The sequence below is a fragment of the Onychomys torridus genome, chromosome 12 (genome assembly GCF_903995425.1).
Source record: "Onychomys torridus chromosome 12, mOncTor1.1, whole genome shotgun sequence".
NCBI classification, from domain to species: Eukaryota; Metazoa; Chordata; class Mammalia; order Rodentia; family Cricetidae; genus Onychomys; species Onychomys torridus.
Window position 1 is genome coordinate 30138031 of NC_050454.1, and position 25883 is coordinate 30163913.

Genomic DNA, 25883 nt, shown 5'->3' on the forward strand with positions numbered 1-25883 from the left:
TCATAAACCCCCCTCCCCAAATTTTTAATGGTTGAGCTTTATTAACAGAGGGTGTCAGTAGTGAAAAGATGTTTAAGTTAGAGAAATGGAGCAGTAGTCAGAGACACACAGCTTAGGCTGTCTCCTTAAAAGACCAAAATTCCAACAGACTTCTGATTGGCCACTGTTTTTGCTTAGTTCTTTTAGTACAGAAGGCTCAGGAGCTTGAAGGTCTCTTGCTGTTGTGAACTCTGGTAGAAGTCAATAACTTTCAATATTAGAATGATTTTAAACTATTAGTTATTTTGGAGAAATGTCTCAACAGATTGTTTTAGAATGTTTTAATTATGCTCATTAGTTCTAGAGTAATAACTGCACACTAATTAACCTATAATATTGATGGTATTATACTTGATAAATGTTAATATTTTTCTATATTAAGTTCCATTGTGTATATCCTTGCTTTGTACAAAATTAAGGCAATCCTGAATGTGGGGGAGTGGCTGACTAAGTGTAGTACAAGGCTCAGGGATATTGTTATTTGTATGACTACAATGTTCCAGGAAACAGTGGATGAAATAGCTAAGGATAATCCCTAGATGATTGCTTGTAGGGATTAGTTAATGCCAGCAAATAGAACATCTCAGAGAACTCAACTAATCAATAACAGGCACTGTGTTTTCTGTATGAATGTAACTGGAAATTCTGCTAGAGTGGTTGTGCTACAAAAATCCTTCCATATACATGTCTTATAAAGGATAAGGACTGCCGTTCAGCAGGAAAGAAAAACAGGCTCACTGGGCTCAGAGACGTGTTTTCAGGTTATAAACATCTGCAGCTAGGGGCCTTCCTAGATATTTTAAAAGAAAATACCGGCCACAGACATGCAGTTGTGGTAACAGATGTGGAAATCATTATGCATTTTAACATTTATTATAAAAAGACCAAATTTATTTGTGAATTGTATTGAAAATACTGATGTAAAGGTGTGATCATCTTCATAGGTGTTTGTAGGTGACACAGTCAGCACTGGCTGCTGTAGACAAGGCCTGCAGATTACAAAGACGTAGATTACAAACCAAACCCAAAGACAGGTTGCACGAGGGCTAAGTCATTGCCTTTGCTTCTCTTGTGGCAGGGAACAGGGAGCTGAGTTCTGATCTCAGGGGCAAGACTAGAATGTTCTGTAGGTGAGTAACTAACTGAAAGAGTACGTGTGTCTGAGGGTGACTTAAGCTTAAATTTCTGTATTAGTAGCAAAGCATTAAAAAAAAAAAATCTCCTTTGGGGTCTGTAAGGTGGTGTAGAGGTGCCTGTATACAGACCTGATGACTTGAGATCTATCCCTGGATCCCACAGAATGGCAAGAGAGAACTGACTACCGAGAGTTATCTCTTGACTCCTACATGCTTAGGTAGGTGTATGTGCTTGAACACACACACACACACACACACACACACACACACACACACACACACACACACACACACACACACACACACACACACACATACACACACACACACACATACACACAAATCAATATCTCCTTTCAAAGAGGAATTATGTCCAGAGGGGGAACACGATGAGGGTGTGCTTCAAGATGGCACCTATATTTGGGAGAAGTTAGAAGGTGAGCAGCAATATGTTCTGAGGAAGCCAATTGGAAGAAAGTGGATTGGGAGTATGAGAAAGTCATTCTTGGGACAGAGGGAAAACACAGAGAAAAGTCTAGGCAACTAATGTGGAAGAATCAGTTGTGGGTGAAAAGGAAGTTGAGAGTTTCTGGCACTGCAGTGATCAGGATATGTTGGAATGCTCATTTCCACATGAGCAATTCACGAAATGACATCATTTATGCTTCTGCTTGTGAAAGAAATGTGAAAGCTGCTGAAATCAAAAAGTAGATGCTTGGGACAGCTCTAACACAAAAATGTGCATGTATCTGGGAGGTTGTGAGGCAATGATTCTTCCACCTGATTGCCCATGAAATCATAGTCTAATCAGGGACTGCTACACAACAGTGCATAGAGGATACTGTCATCTTATGCCAAGTAACTCTACAAGGACGTCTGCCTAGCAACTATTTGTTCAACTCTGGGCTTGTGCCACAGTCTGCTGTCAATCGTTGTGAAAACGATTCTTACTTTAAAATATTGGATACAGTCTCCTCAAATTCTGTCTTGGCAAACTTCCTCTTGTGCCACGAACATGGCTCGGCAGTTAATTGTACTTGCCACTAAGCTTAATAATCCAGCTTTGATCCCTAGGGCCTATATGGTAGAAGGCAAGGACTGACTCCTAAAATTGTTCTCTCACTTCCACATGTGTGTACTGTGGCAAGCCTGTGTTCAATAAGTAAGTTAATTAATTAATTATTAATTAAAAGAACCCCTCTCTCCTCTGAAGCTCTTTGAATATGCCCATGGTTTGCTATGGCTGTGCACCCATGTCACAATATTCTACTCTGTCCAGGTAGATACTATTCTTTGGAGCACCTTTCTCTAACTCTTCAAAACATAGTTGTTAGGTGTGTTTGTTTGTGTGCATGTGCACACACACGTATACCTGAAACAAGGGATTTCAAATCTGATTTCAAGGCACTTCTGGGAGGAGAGAAGGAAACCCCAGTGAGGTTTTCCTGGATTGGAAATGAACAAATTGAATTTTAAGGTGTAAACAATCAATATTCCACAATCAATGGTGCACATTTAATCATTCCCCATTTTGTTTTTCTTTATAAAATACTTATTTAATCCCTACCAGATGTTATCATACATAATTAACTGAACTGAAGGTGTTTCTGCCAACAATTGTATCAAGATTCTGTGGCTGGAGGGTATAGTGGGTAATCAGCATTTTTATAGAATGATTCCAGAAAAGCTTTCATTTCTGTTGACATGAGGCTAGCATAATGTATGCCTTCAAGTTGTCATTATTTTTGAATTAATAAGATGGTTTATAAGCATCTTACCCATTTTAGTCAAGATGTAATTCTTTATACAACTAATGAGGAATTGTTAACACATAAGTAACATTCCAAGAGTGTGCCTTGCCCATTCTAGAATTCAAATACTTATCCAATTGGTGATAAAATCAAAATCTAAATTCAAGAGCATTTCTGTGTCCTTTCTAAATGGAAGGTATAACATGAAGTAAATTAAGACCCAATATAATTTATTGGATTTTTAAAAGCTTTATGCACTTTTCCTAAAAAATGCCCTGAAGCATTAACAATAAAATTAACTTAAGCATCTGCATCTACTTATTGTAATAATGATCTACTCAAATGGAAATCAGGAGTGTGCAAATCAAGCAATATGCTCAGCTATCCTTGGAACATTGAAGGGTGCATTAATTAGGAAAAGTGACAATTTTTCTAATGCCCTCCCCCTTTTAAAACATGTTTTACACTCCACTCTATAAAGCAGCCAACAAAGCAGGCTAATGTGTGTCAGTGGTGGTATAGAAATTGTAACTCAACTTGGAATGTGAATGCCCTTGTTTTTTGTCTGCCCCTGCCATGGCCTTCCACCCTGAGCAGGAGATGCCGATACAGGACTATATACCCTACACACAAGCAAGAGCAAAATGTAACCCTCTTCTCAAGGAGAAGAAAAGTTTATTCATGAGTCAGATTTGAGTGCCATGGCCTGGGAACTTTGATTCAAGTTTCCCAGATAGAATATTTCAATGTGGAAGCAATTTCATGAAGTATTTCCAGGTACATAGCAAAAGAAAGTTATAAGGCATTTTTCAAATACATTGGCAGGAATATCTGGTAGATTGGTTATAGCCAGGTGGAGAAATCTCTGCTATGAGTTTCAGATACCTAATCTGTTGACAGTCTTGGTTTTTGGTTTGATTTTGTGCCTACTAAATTAATACAATCCAAAAAGTTTTAACTGGCAATGAAAAGGAGTTGGGCAACAAACGGTTACCAAAGGAGCTAAAGCCAACCTAAGATAATTTTCACTTTGAAGTTGCAATATGCAAACTCTCCATAATCCAGCAGTAATTAGGCAATCTTTAGAATAGTTAATATAAGTTTTTTTATTGTTTATAAATTTCAGTTCTCACATACACCAGTAATCCTCCACTGAATAGCCACATGGGTCTCATGCAGCTCCTGCACATGCCTACTCTCTGTGGGACGCACATATTAGTTGTTCCATTCACTGGAACCTCTGATAGGTCACTTAGTGGGTCCTGTACATTTATGTTTCCTTTATTTAGAAAAATATAAGAAGAATATATATAAAACACAACTTATGTGGGGACAAAAGGAGTTTTGAAAGTTTTGTGTACCTGCTTTTCTTTCTTGTCCAGGGATCTCTTTTGTGGCCAATGGAGTGAAAATGTCAACTTGACAGTTAAAGATAATTAAATCCCTTCTGGCTTAAACAGCCCCTTAGATAAATATTCAATCTGCCCAAAGTTCACACTTCTTGTGTAGGCTGGTGCTTTTCTTACAAACAGTTCTGCAGTCCTGCAGTGTGCCACCCCTGTCCTTGCCAGGACGGTGGCAGGAGAACACTAAAGAACTGTCCCTGTCATGGGGTGGGAATTAGAAACTGGGAGCTGGGGAATGCCCCAGTCCTTTGACTCTCCTGGGCCAGTGTGTGCATCCTTTCCTATCCAGGCTGAGCCTTCTGCCTGGCTGCTTTTATGGCTTTCACATTTTGCAAGCACGGGCTGCGCAGCTCTGAGCTGTTGGGCTGCTCTTGTGATTTCTTCCTTCTTCATCTCTGTTGTGTTCATGATGCAAGTGTCAGAGGTTTGGCTGGTACTCATTTAACCCCAGCTAGGCAGCCAGCTATCAGGCTGCCATTCCAGATATTCACTGTGGGTCAGGCACTTAGTGATTACTTGCATGGCACATAGGCCATGGGGAACACAGGATACTATCTCAGGCCATCTGCCCTTTTATTCCACCATAATCACCTCAAATTTCAAGGTTGATTTGTTCCTGCTTTTCAGAGTTCCAACTAGCACCATTTACTCTTAACTAACTTGGGATGTCTATGGCCCCTCTTGACTCTGATCCATAGCACTTTGTACCCTTTACTCTACCCTGCTGTTTTCCTCTTATTTCTCACTGCAAAGAAATAGCCATTCACAGAGGGGACATGTGAGGGAAGGGGAGACATAGATCACAGAGGGGACATGTGAGGGAAGGGGAGACATAGATGATCAATTCTTTGTAATCTTAAATCAAATTTAAGTCTCAGTCCTAGCTCTCCAGGCTGGTTGTGTGACACAACATCAGATCAAAGGGTCGGGGTACATATAGGATCCTCAGAGATCAGGAAATGTGAATCTGTCACAAGATCCTAGCCAATAACTTTACAGTGTCAACAATAAGATATGCAATCGCCCCCAAAACTGTTCACCTCTTCAGCTGAGAAATGAAAACCAGCTCAAAATCTTGTTGCCTTCTTATGATTAACTATTTGTGGTAAGGACAGAAAGGGAATTGCTTAGGGTTTCTTTTGCTGTGAGACACCATGACCATGGAAATTCTTATAAAGGAAAACATTTAATTGGAGCTGGCTTACAGTTCAGAGGTTCAGTCCATTATCATCACTGCAAGAAGTATGGTGGCATGCAGGCAGACATGGTGCTAGGGAGGGAGCTGAGAGTTCTACATCTGGATTGTCAGATAGCAGGAAGAGAGAGTGAGCCATTGGGCCTGGCTTGAGCCTCTGAAATCCCAAAGCCCACCCCCAGTGACACACTTCCTCCAACAAGGCCACACCTACTCCAACAAGGCCACACCTCCTAATAGTGCCACTCCCTATGAACCTATGGAGGCCATTTTCATTCAAATCACCACAGGAACCAATTATTTTATTTTTACTACATTCTTAGGTAACAATTGTGTTAATTTGTCAGGGTCACCACCACAAAACCTCAGGGACTGAATGAACTCAAAATAGAACTGTATTTCCTTATGACTCTGAATGTTTGAAAGCCAAGGTCAAGGAGAGGCAGGTTAGGCGTCTTCTGAGGCTGCTCTTGTTGACTTGCACTTGATCTCTCTCTGTGAAGTCATTCCTGATGTCTAGTCATTTTTAGAGGATGCATGTCATATTGGATCAGGTCCCCTACAGGGGGAAGTTTGCTAAAATCGATGATTATAATGAAACATTATTATCACCCAAAGTCTCTAGGTAGACTTGGATAGACTCTTGGTGTTGAGTATTCTATGGATTTGGGCAAATGACTAATGTCACATGTCTAGTCTCATAACATCATGTGGAGTATTTTCATGGCCTAATGTATCTGTGTGCTCTGTTGGCCTGTCTTAGGAATTGTCTTATGGTTTCTATTGCTGTGAAAAGACACCATCACCATGGAAACTCTTATAAAGGAAAACATTTAATTGGAGCTGGCTTACAGTTCAGAGGTTCAGTTGTTGTTTTAGATTTAGATATCAGGTAATTGTGTTCAGATGGCACGTAGCCCACACTTATTAGCTTCTTTTAGTTAGTAATTGAGATGGTTGGTCTTAATTGTCAACTTGACAGAATCTAGAATCACCTGGGAGATTTGCCTCTTGCCATTCCTGTGAGGGATTATCTTAATTAAATTAATTGAGGTGGGAATACCCTCCCACCACAAGTGGCACTTTTCCCTGGCCTAGGCTTCCAGCCTGTATAAAATGGAGAAACCCAGGTAAGTATCAGCATGCATAGACACACTGCTGTATGTTTCTAGGATCTCTGTTATGAATGTGTGATTCTCTAAGAAATGACCAAATTGTCTTCCACTTTGTAGTTCTCCGAACAACACATGAGCATTCTTGTTATCCCATGTGCTTGTCAACACATTATGCCTTGTTCTGGATTTTGAGAAATCTAGTGTATTTGTGTTGGTATATCTTTGTTTTAGTTTGCGTTTTCCTCATGACATTTGAAGTAGAATTTTTTTGTTTATATGCTCATTTGCTATCTGCATATCTTCTTTAGTGGGTAAAATGCTAAGGCCTTTGGTCCAGTTCTTTTTTTTACTGGTCAGTTTGCTTTTTAATGTTTACTCAAGTCTGTATTTTTAGATAATATCAAGTTATCATAAATGTCTTGGGTAATTATCATCTCCCTATCTGTGGTATGTCTTTCTCATTCTCTTGATAATTTATTTTGTATAACAGGGTATTTTAATTGTAGTGAAATATAGCTTATTAGGAATGACATTCATGAATATTTGCTCTGGCTTTGTATTTAAAAGCATTGCCATTCCCAATGTCATCTAGGCTTTCTCCTATGTTATATTCTATGGAGTTCTTGCATTTTAGATGTAGATCTGTGACTCTTTTGGAGCTAATTTTCATGCAAGTCACTATTTTGTATGTGAACATCCATTGTTCCAGCACCATTTGCTGAAAAGATTGTCTTGTTTCTTTGTCAAAGATCAGTCAACTGTATTTGAGTGGGTCTAGTCCTTTTCTTTTTATCTCCTTGCATTGAACTATTTGCACTTTTTTGTTGTTTTCTTGAGACAGGGTTTCTCTGTGTAACAGATCTGGCTGTCCTGAAACTCGCTTTGTAGACCAGGCTGGCCTCGAACTCACAGAGATCCACCTGCCTCTGCCTATCGAGTGCTGGGATTAAAGGCAATCGCCACCATTACCCAGTTTATTTGACTATTTTTTCAGTCCACACCACAGCAGCTTTTTTGACTGTAGCCTCAAAGTAAGACATTATGTACCAGCTTTTCTACTTTGTTTTTCATAATATTGTTGGCTCTTCTGGTCCTTTTATTTCTTTGTATCAACTATGGAATCAATTTGCAGATATAAAAATAGCTTCATGGAATTTTACTTAAACTTGCTTTGAATCTACAGTCAGTTTCAAGAACATGAACACCTTGATAATGAAATGAGTCTTTCTATCCATGCACATTAAATGTCTTTCAAATTATTTAGTTCTCTGTGCCTCTGTCTCTGTTTCTTTCTGTGTGTATGTGTGCTTTGGAGACCAAAGATAACATCAGGTGTATTCTTCAATCATTAATTTCTTTTTCTGAGACAAGATCAGTCACTGAACTGGGGAGCTTGTTGATTTGATTAGATTAGTCTCAGGGATCCTTCTAATGGAAGGGGTTGAACGCAGGTTCTCAGGCTGGTGTGGCAAGCACTTTACTATATAAGCTATCTCCCTGGCCCTATTTAGTTATTAAATAATTTGTTCATGTCTTTATACTTTTCTCATACAAATCTTGTACATATTTGATTTACACCTTAGGTTTCAGTTTTGGAGATGTTTATGTAAATGCTGGAGTGCATTTAGTTTTCAATCTACTCATTCAGTACAAACATATAGGATATAACTGAGTATGCTAAATTGACCTTGTATATTGAAATCTTGCTATGCTTGTTTTTAATTCTCAGGTGTTTTTTGCCGGTGTATGTTGGGTTTTTTAAATTTATTTATTATATTTGTGTTTTAATTTTACACATCAGCCATGGGTTCCCCTGTCCTCCCCCATTCCGCTCCCACCCCCACCTTCCCCCCAGCCCCTCCCTCCATTCCCATCTCCTCCAGGGCCAAGACTCCCCTGGGGATTCATTTAAACCTGGTGGATTCAGTACAGGCAGGTCCAGTCCCCTCCTTCCAGGCTGAGCAAAGTGTCCCTGTGTAAGCCCAAGGTTCCAAACAGCCAGCTCATGCACTAAGGACAGGTCTGGGTCCCACTGCCTGGGTGCCTCCCAAACAGTTCAAGCTATTCAATTGTCTCACTTATCCAGAGGGTCTGATCCAGCTGGGGGCTCCACAGCCTTTGGTTCATAATTCACGTGCTTCCATTCATTTGGCTATTTGTCCCTGTGCTTTTCCAATCTTGGTCTCAACAATTTACACTCTTACAGTCCCTCCTCTTTCTCGACAATTGGATTCCTGGAGCTCCACCTGGGGCCTGGCTGAGGATCTCTGCATCCATTTCCATCAGTTATTGGATGAGAGTTCCAGCATGACTGTTAGGGTGTTTGGCCATCTGATCACCAGATTAGGCCAGCAGTCTACAGAGGATGTATCATTGTGGATTTCTGGGGACCTCTCGAGCACTCTGCCTCTTCCTGTTCTCATGTGGTCATCATTTATCATGGTCTGTTATTCCTTGTTCTCCCTTTCTGTTCTTGATCCAGCTGGCATCTTCTGCTCCCCTAAGCTTTCTTTCCCTCGAACCTTGCCCTTCATTACTCCCCCTGTCGTCCAAGTTGTTCATGTAGAGCTCATCCATTTCTCTGTCATTGGGCAATCCCTGTGTCTTTGCTAGGGTCCCGTTTTCTAGGTAGCCTCCCTGGAGTTGTGTAGCAGTCTAGTCATCTTTGTTTTATATCTAGTATCCTCCTATGAATGAGTACATACCATATTCGTCCTTCTGAGTCTGGGTTACCTCACTCAGGATGATTTTTTTTCTAGAACCATCCATTTGCCTGCAAACCTCCTGATGTCATTGTTTTTCTCTGCTGAGTAGTACTCCATTGTGTATATGTACCATATTTTCTTTATCCATTCTTCAGTTGAAGGGCATCTAGGTTGTTTCCAGGTTCTGGCTATTACAAACAATGCTGATATGAACATAGCTGAGCAAATGCCCTTGTGGTATGATTGAGCATTCCTTGGGTATATGCCCAAGAGTGCTACAGGTGGGTCTTGGGGGATATGGATTCCCAATTTTCTAAGGAAGCACCATATTGATTTCCAAAGTGGCTGTACAAGCTTGCATTCCCACCAGCAGTGGAAGAGAGTTCACCTTGCTCCACATCCTCTCCAGCATAAGCTGTCTTCTGTGCTTTTGATCTTAGCCATTCTGACAGGTGTAAGGTGGTATCTCAGAGTCGTTTTGACTTGCATTTCCCGGATAATTAGGGATGTTGAGCAATTCCTTAAATGTCTTTCAGCCCTTTGAACTTCCTCTGTTGAGAATTCTCTGTTTAGTTCTATAGCCCATTTCTTAATTGGACTGTTGGGCATTTTGGTGTCTAATTTCTTGAGTTCTTTATATATTCTGGATATCAGCCCTCTGTCAGATGTGGGGTTGGTGAAGACCTTTTCCCATTCTGTAGGCTGTTGCTTTGTCTTGTTGACCGTGTCCTTTGCTCTACAAAAGCTTCTCTGTTTCAACAGGTCCCATTGATTGATTGTTTCTCTCAGTGTCTGTGCTTCTGGTGTTATATTTAGAAAGTGATCTCCAGTGCCAATGCATTCAAGAGTACTTCCTACTTTCTCTTCTATCAGGTTCAGAGTAACTGGATTTATGTTGAGGTCTTTGATCCACTTGGACTTAAGTTTTGTGCACGGTGACAGATATGGATCTATTTGCAGCCTTCTACACATTGACATCCAGTTATGCCAGCACCATTTGTTGAAGATGCTTTCTTTTTTCCATTGTACATTTTTGGCTTCTTTGTCAAAAATTATATGTTCATAGGTGTGCGGGTTAATGTCAGGATCTTCAATTCGATTCCATTGGTCCACATGTTGGTTTCTATGCCAGTACCAAGCTGTTTTTATTATGGTAGCTCTATAGTAGAGCTTGAGGTCGGGGATGGTGATGCCTCCAGAGGTTGTTTTATTGTGCAGGATTCTTTTGGCTATCCTGGGTTTTTTGTTTTTCCATATGAAGTTGAGTATTATTCTTTCCAGGTCTGTGAAGAATTGTGTTGGTAATTTGATGGGGATTGCATTGAATCTGCAGATTGCTTTTGGTAAGATCACCATTTTTACTGTGTTAATCCTGCCTATCCATGAGCATGGGAGATCTTTTCATTTTCTGACATCTTCTTCAATTTCTTTTTTCAGGGACTTAAAGTCCCTGTCATATAGATCCTTCACATGCTTAGTTAGAGTAACCCCAAGGTATTTTATATCATTTGTGGCTATTGTAAAGGGTTATGTATCTCTGATTTCCTTCTCAGCCTGTTTGTTTATTGTATATAGGAGGGCTACTGATTTTTTTGAGTTGATCTTGTATCCTGCTATGTTGCTGAAGGTGTTTATAAGCTATATCAGTTCCTTGGTTGAATTTTTGGGGTCACTCATGTATACTATCATGTCATCTGCAAATAGGGAAAGCTTGACTTCTTCCTTTCCAATTTGTATCCCCTTAATCTCCTTATATTGTCTTATAGCTCTGGCTAGAACTTCAAGTACTATATTGAATAAGTATGGGGAGAGGGGACAGCCCTGCCTTGTTCCTGATTTTAGTGGTATCGCTTTGAGTTTCTCTCCATTTAATTTGATGTTGGCTGTTGGCTTGCTGTAGATTGCCTTTATTATGTTTAGGTATGTTCCCTATATTCCTGATTTCTCCAAGACTTTTATTATGAAGGGGTGTTGGTTTTTGTCAAATGCCTTTTTTGCATCTAGTGAGATGATCATGTGGTTTTTTTTCTTTGAGTTTGTTTATATGGTGTGTTACATTGACAGACTTTCGTATGTTGAATCACCCTTGCATCCCTGGGATGAAGCCTACTTGATCATGGTGGATAATTGTTTTGATGTGTTCTTGGAGTCTAGTCATGTCTTGTGAGTACAGGATAATTTTGTTTCTTTCTTCTCCCTTTTCTTTGTTGTCCTTACTATGTTGGAATTTCCAAGACCTTGAAAAATACCAAGGTGAAGATAGGCATACTTGCCTGCACTTGGTCTTGGTGGGGTTTCTCACTATTAGGTGTGCTGTTCACTTTAGCGTTTTGAGAATACTCTTTCTAAAGGAGAGGAGTTTCTCCTCTGTTGATAGCTTAGTGACCAGTTTCATCCTAAAGGAGCATTAGACTCTGGAAAATGTTTTTTTGCATATAGAGCTAAGATAATGTCTTTTTCTGTCCTATGACTATTGATGTATTTACTTGGTTTACAAATGTTGAGACATCCTTGCCTACTTGGAATAGCTTCCTGTGATTCAGTTTTTACTAAAGTTTATATACAGAAATATGTTTTTGTATTCTTCACTCAAGTTTATTACCTTAATGATATATTGAAAGTTACTTGATAAGTCTTTATGTGGGTAGGAAACAACACTAGGGTTTCTATGCATGTTCACCCTACTTCTAGATATGCTGTCTCTTATTTAAATAGCAAATCTATAGCATTTTAGCACAGGTGGATTTCTGACTATTGTGTCTATCATCATCACCAATCTTTCTCACTGCCAAGATATACACAGATGGTACAGAACACTCCTGACAGATGAACAGAAGAGCCGAATACTGACTTCTGCACAGTGGCTCCATCTGAGACAGCAGGATCATCACCCATATAGGGCTTGAGAATCTCTTCTTCATTTTCCTCTGAATCAGTGTCTGGTATTTGCCATTCAAGACCAACATTTTCTCCCCCCCTCCCCACTCCTCTACTGGCTGGTCTGGCTGGCTTCTAAACATATAAGGCCACCACATACTGAAGAGCATGTTCTTTTTGTATTCCTCAACTAAGGAGACGGCAAGACAAGGAGACACTGTGAGGGTCTGGCAACAGGGACTTAAAAGGTAGCAGCCCAGACAGGAAACATTGCTAAAAAACAAAACAAAAAAAACCCCAAAAATCAGTGGATGCTGTACACCTCATTTTCAGTTTTGCCTCTACACTGGAAGAAGTCAACTTCTTTCATTTTCATGGGAGATTAATTAAGCTTTGAACTCAGGAAGGGAAACAAGAAAGAGGTTAGGCTTAAAGAATGAGATGAGTGAGTGTGAACATGAAAAGAACAATGAAAATGTAAGTGGGAAGAGACATCTGTTTCTTCCCCTTGGCCTCATTCCCTCTCTCTTAGTGCCCCTCTGACATCCCTTCCCCAGCTCCACAAACACAACAAGAGGCTGCTGCTTGGGAGACAGCACTTCAACAGGAGCTGTCTCTTTATCAGCCCCTCGCTTATTTTCCTTGGTTTGGGAACACAGAGGGTAAGATCTTCCAGGAACAGTAGCCTATGCAATAACACCCCTCTCCAACCATTTGGCCTGTTTACTATTTTTTTTTTTCTGTAGCATCTAATTCCTTGGATCTGCAGTGCTAGATATCTTATTAATGTGACTGAGATGGGAATTCAAAGAGGGAATTGTTTTGTTCCTGTGTCTCACATTGTATCCCAGTGTCTGTAACAGGTACGGAGTTCAATAGGTATTTTTTTTTTTCCTGAATGAATGGACAGATGAAGATGACTTAGCTAAGAGGTAGGGAAGGTAGGGATTGAGTGCCATCCTTTTGCTCTAAATTCTTTGTTCTTAAGAACTCTAAGGAATTATGATTAAAATGAATACAATATTCTGGACTAAGGTAAATGTATTTTTGGTGTATTTTGTTTATATCAAATACAGTATCTATAATTTGTAGTAGCTCAAAGGGAGTGCTAAATGTGCTGAAATAAATGAGATGCTGTTGTCAGTGATTTTGGGGTTTTGTGAAGGCAGGAAGCAGAGACCAGTGGAAGCAATGTCACCCTGGTGGACTTCCTGTCTGCCTGTGGCTAGCTGGCACCTCTCTATGAGGCTATCCAAGCAAATCTTTCTATTTCATGCTTATTCCAGAAAGGTGCTCTTTTAGGCAGAGATTTCTAGTTTGGTGAATAATGGAATCAATAAAAGATTAGCAGAGATTCCTTGAAAACTAACAAGTCAGCTGAAAAAGCGAATGCACATATTTGGGTAGAGATAAAAGTTTTTCTTTCAGTGCCTGTTTCCAAATAATTACAAACATTTAAAATTACTTTACTTTATAATGCTGCCATGTGGAAAAAGAGAATCAACTGCACATATGTCTTCTTCTTTTTGTTTTTGTGCTGAGTATAGAATCCAGGACCTCCTGCGTGCTGAGTGTATGCTGCACCACTGAGCTATCCACCCGCCCTTCATTTTTGAGCAGTACACAGTTTTAATGAGGGCTGCATGTGTGCAAGGGGCAAGTAAAAAGCTGTGAATTCTGCAAGCCTGTCATGTAGATTTTGATAGAATGTTTGAATATTTATATGATGGGAAATTTTAAAACGAGATGACTAGAGAGCGATGCATTGAAATTGTATCCAGTTGCAAATCCCATCTCAAATTTATGTCTCTTGTGAGATCGTGCTGAGCCTCTCAACCTGTTAAGAGCTTTCTTCCTTTAGAATGGAGGCATGCTTTGCACTGCTCTCAAAACAATTGCTGACTTTGTATTCTGATGACTAAATATGTATCTTATTTGCCGTGCAAGATGTGAACTTAAGATAGACCTGTGACAATTTTAAAATAAATGTTGCAAATGTCAGCTTCATGAGAAGACGAAACGGGATTTAAAGTCTGATCATATGTTAAGGCACCCCAAATATTTACTTAGATAAAATATATTTTAGCGTCAATCAAAGTATATCTTTTCAGTGCTAGGAAATGAGAAACAACCCTCTGCTATCAAAGGAATCTTTGGAGAAAGAGCCTTAAAAATAAATACCCAGAGAACATGGGCAAATAAAAGAGAGAAAATATAAGCAAGGCCACATCCTTAATTCGAATGCTCAGGGCTTGTGTTAAGAGTGGGTTTCTGTTTTAATTTTGTGGCAAAAATCAGAAGACAAACATATGCATAGACACAATGACCTTTCCTTCCAGTGAACACAGCAACTGCTAAAATCACTGTGATGAAGTTGAAGCTATTAGAAAGAGCTTTGCTTATTGTTTTGATATTGATTGGCATCGTGGCTGCTAAGACTGTCCCAGCACGTTAACACTTAGTGTTATCAAATTATATTAAGGGAGAAGAAATACTTGATTTGGATTAGTCAGTCTCTAATACTGATTTTTTTTGCATATTTCGTATATTGTCTCAGAATCTTTTGTCTATTTTTGATACATCCATGTTTACCTTAACATCTATTGCAAGAGAATCATCTCCTTCAGGGATAATACTCAGAAATCAGTTCTGTTGGAAATGTTCTCCCAAGTGAAACTTGCAACATGGTAGTTCTAGGGCTCATATGCTTAATGGCTTCATTGATGTAATGGGATGCTGCTTGAGACTCATTGAGAGCTCACCCATTCAGCTGGAGTCCTCAGAGATAACAACCATGCTGTTATCCCAAAGCGCGCAGCACTGCTGCAGAGCCAAAGACATCATTCATTTCTGGATGACCGTGAAATGAAGTGGAATTGGCTTCCAGTGGACGTCAGATATAAGCCAGGGCTAGAGATGATATTTGCAGAAAACAGTGTCCATAAAACTGTCAGGAAAAATAAAATTTCCATTGGTTAAAAACAGAGAAAAACCTTTAGAAAAATCTTTCTGGGCAAGCCAAACGTATCTGACTTATGTGCTTGTCATTTTTGAGGCCATGTTTCTTTCTTTCTTTCTTTTTTTTTCTTTTCATCCCCCCCACTTCTTTTCTTCTTTTTTCCCAACTCCATGAGCAGCAGCACAGTGCAGTAGAGCGCACGCATTTGCTCTTGCAGAGAGTGACAGGAAAGAACAGCTTAGGCCCTGAAAAGCTTCCCCCTCTTTGCTTGCCTATCTAAATATTTATGCAGCAGCTTTCCCTTCCAGCTGCCAGGCACCTGTGCTGGGTGTCAGCCTACTACCAAGGACAGTACCAGGACTCCACACTTCTTTCTGCATGCCATCCTTTTGCAGGACAATGGCTTTGGAAAGAACCACTGACAATTACCACTGCAGTGACACAGGTTGACAGATCCTTAGGTTATTATCCTTCCATGACATTTTCATTACAAATCCCATTAAAATGTGATTTATGGCTTCAAGTATCCTATGCATTGTCCCAAAACATTCTTCAGGGCAGATGTTCTAAACCGCTCCTTCCTTTCTTTTCAGATGTAATGGACAAAATCTAAGGTTCTCCTGCCCAAACACTGTGCAGGGTTTACAGCATTATAATGTCTATTGCATCCTTAGAGAAACTGAATTCCTACATGAGATTACCTTTATTTTATTTCTATAACCATTAGGCCTTACATTTTCTAAGGACTCTTCTCTAGCATATTTGATTTTGAGGTACTCTAGAAGAGAAGTTAAATTTTTGAAGGCATGTCTGTTTGAGTATATAATATTCGATATCAATGAATACCACAAATTAAGTGCTAATTAGAATAATGAAGATGATTTAGGTTTTGTTTAATTCTGATTTATTGTGACAATCACAACAATGCCAACTTTCCATTTGAAAACATGTTCTACCTTCATAGTTAATTTCATACTTCTCAGAATTTGTCTCTTTGCCTCAGGTTAGCCCATGGTATGTACGCAGTGACCATCAGGCTCTTTTTCTTTTGACAGGACAGAAATTAGGAGGGATGTGCCTAGAAAGGACTTTGCAGAGTAATGAGTTTCTACCAGGGCTTCTTTTTTCAGGAGACCAGGGCTCTCAAGGCTGTGTGAACAAGTGACAGGTGGGTGACTCTGATTTCCACTCAGATGACTTCCTGAGTATTAATGGATGATGAGTCCAGCCTTTGGTCAAAACCCTGTGTACGGCTTTTCCAGGCAGAACATGAGGAGTTGTCAAGGCCTTACGTGTCAGGCTTCATAGAAAAAGCTGCTCTCCTTCCCCATGGCTCAGTTCCCAAGCCCGTGCATTATGGTTGGTGGAGGGTGAGATAGTGAGGGTCTCTGGAACTTCTGGCTTGTCGTGTTCTCTCACATATCTGAGTCCAGTTCCCTCACTGTTGGATCTTCAGAAGTCTTCTCTAGCCACATCTCCCAAGATGGCCCTATTTGGGGAAGGCAGAAACCGTGAAGATACTTTCCCCTCCTTGACCCAGTACTCAAACATTTTTGTTCCCAAGGAGTTCTTATTGATTCCCTGCCAGGCTCCCTTGGTTCATGAAACCACAAGAGCCTTTGTTTGAGATGACCTGAGCTAACTCTCATGGCCCTTACTTAGAAATGAGCCACCGGAGAAATAAATAGTGAGTCAACACTTTCACCAGCTTGACCTCATGCTTGTACTGTCACACCAATGTCTGAAAGTTTGACAGTTACTTTCATTTTGGGATGATGTTTTAATTGATGACTCCATTGCCTCACAGTTTAGTTCAATCCTGCTCATCTCTTGGCAGATGATCTTACTTTAATTACATGTAGAGTAATATATTTTCATTTAAAAACTGCGTCTTTATCTATTCTGAGTTATTTATGTATGTATGCACATATGGGTGTGTGCATGCTATGGTGCTCATGTGGAAGTCAGAAGACTGCTTGTGGGAGCTGGTCCTCTCCTTCCATCATGTGAGTCCTAGGGTTTGGATTCAGGTTGTCAAATCAAGGTTGGCAGCACATATTTTTACCTTTGGATCTGTCTCTCTGGCCTAAGCAATCTTATTTCAGCTGCAGTTTAAAATCCCAATCTAAGCATTATAATGAAAGCCACAAGTCCAGCCATTCCATTAGAACTTGGAGTTGCACATACAGAGAGGAAGGGAGCCAGGACCAAGTTATTTTATAGGCTGTTACGGTCAGACTCATTTCTGAGATATTTGCATCTGTGCTGTGTGGCCTACCTCCCCCTCTCTAGGAACCAAAAATTTAGCCAATGCTATCTTTAATTAAATGATTGGCATTTATGGAATAGGAAATCTGTGCCCTGTATTACTTTGAAGATATGGTGATAAAAAACAACTTACAAGTTCTCATTACAACATTGAAGCAAAATACAGACGAGTAATGCTTGCAAACAGATGAGCATCACATTATGCTTGTGGGAGATTCATGCTTTCCTCTAGCAGCACACTGATTCCCCAGCCTGTGGGATGAGGAGACAAACATCTGCTTCATATTTCATTTTGTTTTATGAAGACATTTTCTTACTCTATTGCCCCAGCTGAATTAGAAATCACATATAGATGGGATTCTTTGAACTTGGGGGTGATGTTTCAGCCTCTTCTTCCCAAGTGCTGGAGTTACCGTTATGTACTCCGGTATCCAGCTTACTTCCTGTTTTAAGGTTGAGGTTGTAAAGACTGATATTCTTAACATAAGAATGAGGCTCACTCAATAAACTCTACATAATAAATAAAGAAGGGAAAGTAAAAAGACAGTGAATTCGATTCTAGAAAGGATAAGCCAAAAAGGAAGAAAGCTAGCTCCACTTGGGAAAATGAGAACCAGAAATAAACTATTGATCGGCAGTTGTGGTCATCAATGTACCTGAGCCCTGGGTAATAGAGATTCCGGCCCATGAGGAGAGGGCCATCCTTGTTCTGTGACAATAATGTTAGTAAGAAACTCAGAGTTCCTTCTGATCTTTATAACCCTCAGCAAATTTTTTACGAATAACATTCATGTAATACTGGGGTTTTTGGCTATTGTCCTTATGGACCAATCACCAGTCCTATGAACACATCATGTTAAAAAATTCTCTTTATCATGGAAAACTTCTTATGTTCTATAACTGTATATCAGGAGCATTCTCAGAGGACAGCTAAAGCAATTGCTTCTGGCTTGGGACAGGGAGATTCACTGCAGTTTTGCCATCCTGAACGATACCTTGAATGTCTGGAAGTGTTTAAGTTGTCATGCTGTGGTGGCTGGGTATAGCTAACTGGAGGCTAGGGATGCTGCTAGCCATTCTAGGCTTCCCAAAGCAGCACCATCCCCCAACCCCTGCCAAGCAAGGAATATCTGACCCCAAATGCAACAGGACCAAAACTGAGGAACCCTATGTTAAAATAATCTTGTGCTTTTGGTTCCTTGAGAGACAGATTTTTATCAGAGAAACAACTTAAGCAACAGTATCAACAGTGGTAAAGTCTTGTTTACTTTTGTACTGCGTTTACAGTTCAGACCCTTGATGCTCAGAACAGAATGGGAGACATTGGCGGCCTGATGTTTCATCCCAACAGTAATTTTTTCATAGCATTATCTACTCAAGAACCTTTCCTAGTTTAACCTTCCTGAGGATATTGAAAAATCTCACTGTCCTGTATTCTGATGAACTCACACACTAGGGGATAGAAGCCAAGAACCATATTCTATTTGACTGGGAAATCATGGAAAAATTAGTCATTCCCCGGTTCACTTGCCTTTGCCCAGGTTCCCTGCTAGCTATTTTCCCTCAGGTTCTCACCAGACTCTTTTTAGATTTGCCCTCTTCTGGTGCTTCGTAAATCCCTTTTGGGGTGAAGCCTGATAGCTAAGTTCTGATGGGCTAATTGCATTTAATCTGCACATTTATGAATGCCATCAAAGATTAAAGCATGTGATAAATTAAACAATGTAAGATTGCATTGACTCTCGGGTGGAAATATTCTTGACCCATAGTAAATCTTGTCTTTGCTTCATTTCAGTGAAGTTTATTGGCTTTGAGCAGGCTTCTTAAATCTTTTCAACTTGTGAGTCCTTTGTGCCCAAGAAATACTTTTTGGAAATTGGGTATATAGATATGAAATAAGTATACAAAACAAACATTAACTAATAAAGACTCATTAAGAAATTTGCTTTAAAAATCTCTTTGATATACATATAATGTTTCCATCTATTAAAGAGGAAAGCAAACTTACATATTAGTAGCATTGATATGCTTGTTTAATTTTACATAAAGAACAAAATCTTGGGTGAATATTTGATCCTACAGGATGTACATAATCTTCAGTGTCTTTCAGAGTTGATCTGTGTTTTCATTTTTAAATTATCAATGTTGAGAATTTCATGTTATGTAATTTCATATAAATACAAAATGGCAGAAGCATATTAAAGACTGTTTCAGAAATTGTTGGAAATTATGTTCTAATCTCAAGACTAAAATTCATTTAACAATTTCTAGACGAAATTTAAGTCAGCAACTCAATCAATGAATGTTAAAAATCAGACAATTTAACAGGGCAACTCAATACTTACCTGTTGAGGAATGGCAGTAGATTAATACTAGAAGTCTTCACTTTCCATAATCAAACTATTATGTCACTATAAGAGCAGAAAAATCTGAGCATGAAGTGCAAATACTCTATTTCATAACTTTTAATACTCTCAAACTTGATCTGGGCTGTTTCAGACTCTATTAGCTGGTGTTGCTTAGGACAATGGTACATGCAGCCTGTGTTGTATGCTCAGAACCAAGTCTGTAGTGAAGTTACGTGATGGATAGGGCTAGGTGCTTCCAGAGCACCTTGCTGTCATTACGCACCTGATTTTGAATTAATTTTTGGTTGCAGCCCATTCAGAAACCTTTTATTCTTGCCAAGTGTTTTCATTATTCTCACTTTGAGTTATATGTTCCGATGTAGCATTGCAATTCACAGTTTTAGAAACTGGTGACCTAGTTTCTGAAACATTGAATATTTGAGATGTCCTTAAGACAAGGGATTCATATTAACAAGGCTGCAGGGGAAGGGTTTAGAGGGCATGGGATCTGTTCTCTTAAACTGCTGCAGGAGTGGAGGCTCCAGGCATGTAAGGGGCTAGTACTGGGTGATAGGTGACTTACAGTCCTGGCTCTGAAGTTCAGGCTGTTTTATCAGCCTGAAGTGCCTCTGATGTGACTCTGTGCTCTAGATCATATTCATCTCTGTGTGGTCAGAGATGCCCAGAATGCACTACACTAAGGTCAGACTCATTTTTCCTTGCATACATACATCATTTTAGAATATTAAAGCTTCTTCTTATGTATGTTATCTCACATCAAATATATCTTATTACATTAATAGAACATTTTTGTTTTCATTGGTTAAAGGAAGTGAAAACTCAAAGATATGAAGCAACATTTAAAATTAAGTAACTAAACCTAAAACAAACAACAGCAAATGAAAACGGGCTCTGAAGTACTGTGTTCTTCTTGTGGTTTATTGCAGAGTCAAACAATTACACATTGGTATAAAAGTACTTGGTCTTTATAGGTGCTCAGCTTTATGCCTGATACTGTGCTGAGAGTATTAGCACATTCACTCCTTATACGACTGTAAGAAGAAGACTTACTTAGACTTACTTATGCCTGTAAATATTTTATTAATATATATTTTTATTAGTACTTTGGGAATTTTGTACATCGTGCTTTGATTGTTTTCATCCCTCCTCAGATCCACCCTCTTTCATATCTACCCAACTTTGTGTCTTTTTTTTTTTTTTTAATGCATCAGATCTAATTTGTGTTGCTTAAACAGTTTTGGATGTGCGGCTTTCCACTGGAGGGCTGTCAACTTAGCAGGGGCTACACCCTTAAAGAAAACTCATTCTCCTTGTCCTGGCAGCTATGAATTATCAAAAGCTTCTTGACAAAGGGTGGGGGAGTGTGGCTAACTGTCCTCTCTGGGGTGGAATTCTGTCTGGCTTGAGCTTGCACAGTCACGTGCATGCTGTCACAATCATTTTTGAGTTCACATGTGCAAGTGCCTTGTTATGTGTAACAATCCACGTTTCTTGCTCTTACACCCTTTCTGCGTTCCCTTTTCTTCAATGATCCCCAAACCTTGAGAAGAGAAGGTGTGATATAGATACTCCATTTAGACATGAACATTCCCAAGTCTTTTTTTTTCCCTGTATCTTAGCCAGATGTGGGTCTGTGTTAATCATCACCTACTGCAAATAGAAGCTTTTTCTGATGAGGATTGAGAGACATATTAATCTGAAGAGGAGGGCCTGAAGGGCATGATTATTAATCCTGATACTTGATGAGGAAACGGAGGCTTAGTGAGGTCCAGCAACATGATTATATCAATCTATTCTTCTAAGTTTATGTCAAGATTTGTTTCATTCCAAAGTTTGTTTTTTAATCATTATACTTTGGAAGAAGCTGTGTTCAGCTTAGTGTTTCTGTGACTATTTGGTAATACCTATAATGTCTTGATTGCAACAGTCACTGGGCATCAAATTCTATGTATTTATTTTCTGATTTTCAAACATCCTTTACATTTTTCATCCTTATTTTTAGCTGATGCTAGGGAGAATGGAGGCCACAGACACAGGTATTTTTCTCTTTCTCCCTTATCTTTTCAATCGTGCCAATCTGATTTTCTGCCCTCACTATTCCTGCATGTATCCACTCTGTGTGCATGTATCTACTGTGTGCAGGAAGGGCTAGCTTTCTAGGAAAGATGTCTGATTGTGTCAGTTCTGGGTTCCTTTAATGAATCACTAATATCTTTAAACACCAGATCCTTCATGATCTGGTCTCTGTTTTGTTATGTAGTTTTATACCTTGCAAACCCTTCATACACTGTGCTCCAGGTGTCCTGCTGTTTGGTTCTTGCCCAGTTTTACTATGCAGCTTCCTGTGTCTGCCTTTTTTCCATTCTTTGTCCAATTTTCTATCCTGCCCCATCTCTTTTTCCTGCTTCATCTCAGCCCCTGCTCTTCCAAACTTTCCTGAAGAACGTTGCTTCTGAACTCCCCAGTCAGAGTCTAGTTCTAACATAGCCTCTGTTACTTTGATTGATAGTTGACATTCTTTTCAAAATAGACTATGAGCCATTTGATGGAAGAGACCTTTCTTATTTGTTATTTCCCTATTGATTTGCTCAGTTTCTGGCATATCACAGCAAGCTACTAAGTTAAATGAACATGGTAGTATCAGGAGAACTTGCGAATTGGGTGGCTATGAACAGTAAAGGGGAGACAAGACTAGAAGATGATGCCCAGAGCCATGTCCTGTGTTTAAAGAGACTTCTTGGAAGAACTTTGATTTATGGACTGGAAAAGGATACTCGAGAGCGAAAATGCTGAGAAAAGAAAAACTGGTGAATTTGATTTGCTCCTGTTGAATATAAGATGACCGGGGAACAGTGCTCTCCAACAGCTGTATACCTGACATGTCTCACAGAAAAATAGAAATTCAGTGTCTGGGGACAAAAGCACGATAGAAAGGCTCAACAGTCTTTGTAATTACATATTATTATTATCCATTATAATTAATAGATCTTAACTTTAACTGTAACACATGTATCTGCAAACATAAAATCCAGAATGGGGCCGACTTGATTGTTCAGACTCTGGGTTTTTTTTTTTTTTTTTCATTACTTTCTTGACATTGTTCTTGAAGAAGTAAAAAAAATTGACCCTTAGGGGCTGAAAAGTTGGCACAATGGTTAAGAGCTCTTACTGCTCTTGCAGAGGACCTTGATTCTGTTTGAAGCACCCACATGTTACCTAACAACAGGCTGTAATTCCAGTTTGAAGGGATCTGACTGATGTATTCCTCTTGCATCTGTGGACAATTGCATACATGGCATGTATAGAAACTTGTGAAGGGATACACACACATATAACAAATAAATAAATAAACTCTAAAGTTTAGGGGCAACTGATCTTTAGGGGCAAAAGAGCTTGCTTGAAATGGAATGTCATATACAAGTGGGTTTTGGATAATCAAATGGCCCTTAATAACATTGTGCAAATATTCACTCAATTAGCATACTGTGAACAGTTTGCTTATGATGCTATGCTTCTTATTTAATATTTAATAATATTACTTAAGCTGAAGATTTTATTTGCATGGAGGCTTCCTGTTCTCAGTCTGGGCCATGAGAACTCAACAGAGGTTAGAAACAGAGAACAGAGTCCTGTAAGGGATGCACTTCCTTTGTGAGAAATATTCAGATCAAATAGGAGTGCAAGACAGTATATGCACAGCTAGCTACTTCGTTCTCAGGAAGGGACCTATCTGGTTACTTCACTAAGATTTTTCTCTCGCTCACATATATGTGTATCCTTTAGCAAAATTTAGCCACAGTGATTTCTCATTCTACAGGATTTTTGACACATCCCAGGCTTTTGTAATTCTCTGGCCGAGGAGCTATCAAGAACTTAGAATTCTCATCACAGAGAATTTACTGTGGATGCAGTTTAAGTATAAAATATGAGCTCCTGAGTGGGAGCTAGGACTCGGTAAAAGGCAAGTGCTGGGTAGCAGCAGAATATCTGCCTTCCTAGTCCTTCTGGGGACATTTCAGTGCATTATCAAATATGAACATTCTGAAACAAGAGATACATTGGTTACATGATGAACTGTGTTGCTATCTGCTGCTTTATATGATAAAATCTCCACTCTCGCATTTGATTGTATTTGGAGATGGGATGCTTGTGGGTGTTATTAAGCTATGAATCTTGTAAGCATGGGGCCCTGCAGGCCAATATGCCTTAAGTTTTTTTGATGAAAGGACATTTGTACAGCAGTACAAAACAGTGTCACATGACAGTGTGATTACACTGTGATGGTTTCTATTGATTCTCAACGTGGCAGTCTAAAATTACCTTGGAGACAAATCTCTCAGAGAGGTAGCAAAACTCAACCTTTCCATGAGTTTTGGTCCTATAATGCACCAAAAAGAGAGACTGAGCTGGGTGAAAGCATGCACTCCCTTCGGCTCTCTGATTGTGAATGTCACATGACCAGCTGCCTCAAGCTACTGCTGCTATAACTCCCTGGCCACGATGGACTGTGTACCTTGGAACTGTGAGTCAGAATGAACCCTTCCTTAGGTGGCTTTTGTTAATGACAGGAGAAAAGAAACTAAGACAGAACAACCATCAGCAAGCCAGCGAGGGAGGCCTTGCTTCCCTATGACCCTTAAAAGGACCTATCGCTATGGCTACCTTGGTCTTAGATGTCTAGTCTCCAGAGTGGTCAGAACATAATTTTCTTTGGTTTTAGATACTCGATTTGTGGCACTTTGTTTTGGAAGTTCCAGTGTACCAGTGCAATGTTTTCTTATTTTTATAAGCTCAGGACTTATAGCATGTACAACTTACATCTTAGGGTTTCTGTTTCTGGGATAAAATTCCATAAACAAAACCAACTTGGGGAGGAAAGGGTTTATTTCAGTTGACAGTTCCAAGCCACAGTAAATCACTGAGGAAACTCAGGACAGGAACTCAAACAGGGCAGGAATCTGGAGACAGGAGCCATGGAGGAGTGCTGTTGACTGGCTTGTTCCTCAGTGCTTGCTCAGTTTATTCTCTTATCTACTACGGGACCACCAGCCTACTGGCCACAATGGGCTGGGACCTCCCATATCAATCATCAATCAAGAAAATGACAGTTGTCCTCATTAGGACTATGCCACATCAGATGTACAATGGCCATCAACTCTACCTTCGAACTGCTGGTTTCTTGGGCGTTGACATCCTGGGGAAGTGAGAATTCAGCAAAGGGTCCTTGGTGTCTCCATCTACACAGGCAGTCTTTCTGCTTTACTACTTGTCTTGGTACTGGGTGCCAACAGTGGAAGTTTTCATTTTATGTGGAGGAAGAGCAGTAATAGTTGAAAGATACACCAAAACACACATTTCTAGTTTTTCTCCTGGAAGGTGAAGGATAGTCAGGCTTCATCAGGGACAATTTTCCACCCTGCAGAATTAGGATCACACAGTTACTAATATCTTCTGGCCACTTAGGTAGTCTCTATTTCTCAGTATAATTTTAATTATTTTTGTATTCTTTGTCTAGACTTTAGAGTTAAAAAGCAGAGCACTTACCACGGACATAAAAACTTAAGTGAACTTACTTTAAAGCCGCTTCCCCTCTCATTCTCAAATGATTTTCTTCCCTCCTGCCTTCCATGCAGTCCTGGGATTTCAGGCAGGCTGGTTTGCTCACTGCTCTTTTTAGGAGTAAGAGTTTCCCTTGATGTTCTCACATCTACTAGAATATTCTCAGATCCTTTAAAGCACACATCTCCTGCCTGCCTCACCCAGTAGGTACCCTTCATAGCTGTAGCAACCTGCCATCCTACTCACTCTTGCTTCTGGACCACAGGGATGGAAAAGCCAAGGACTTGCCACATTTTGCCTTATTGAGTTTTCCCATTTTGTGTGTTTTTTTTTTTTCATGAACCTCAGTGATTTCAGTATCTACAAGGACAATCTTATTCTTGACTTCTTCATCACCAAATGCTTGTGTCTATTTTTTTTTAAATTTCAGCTTTGAAACTCATTATGTTGTTTATGCCCCTGACTTCCACTTTCAAAACCTCAAATTTGAGCATTCCATTCACT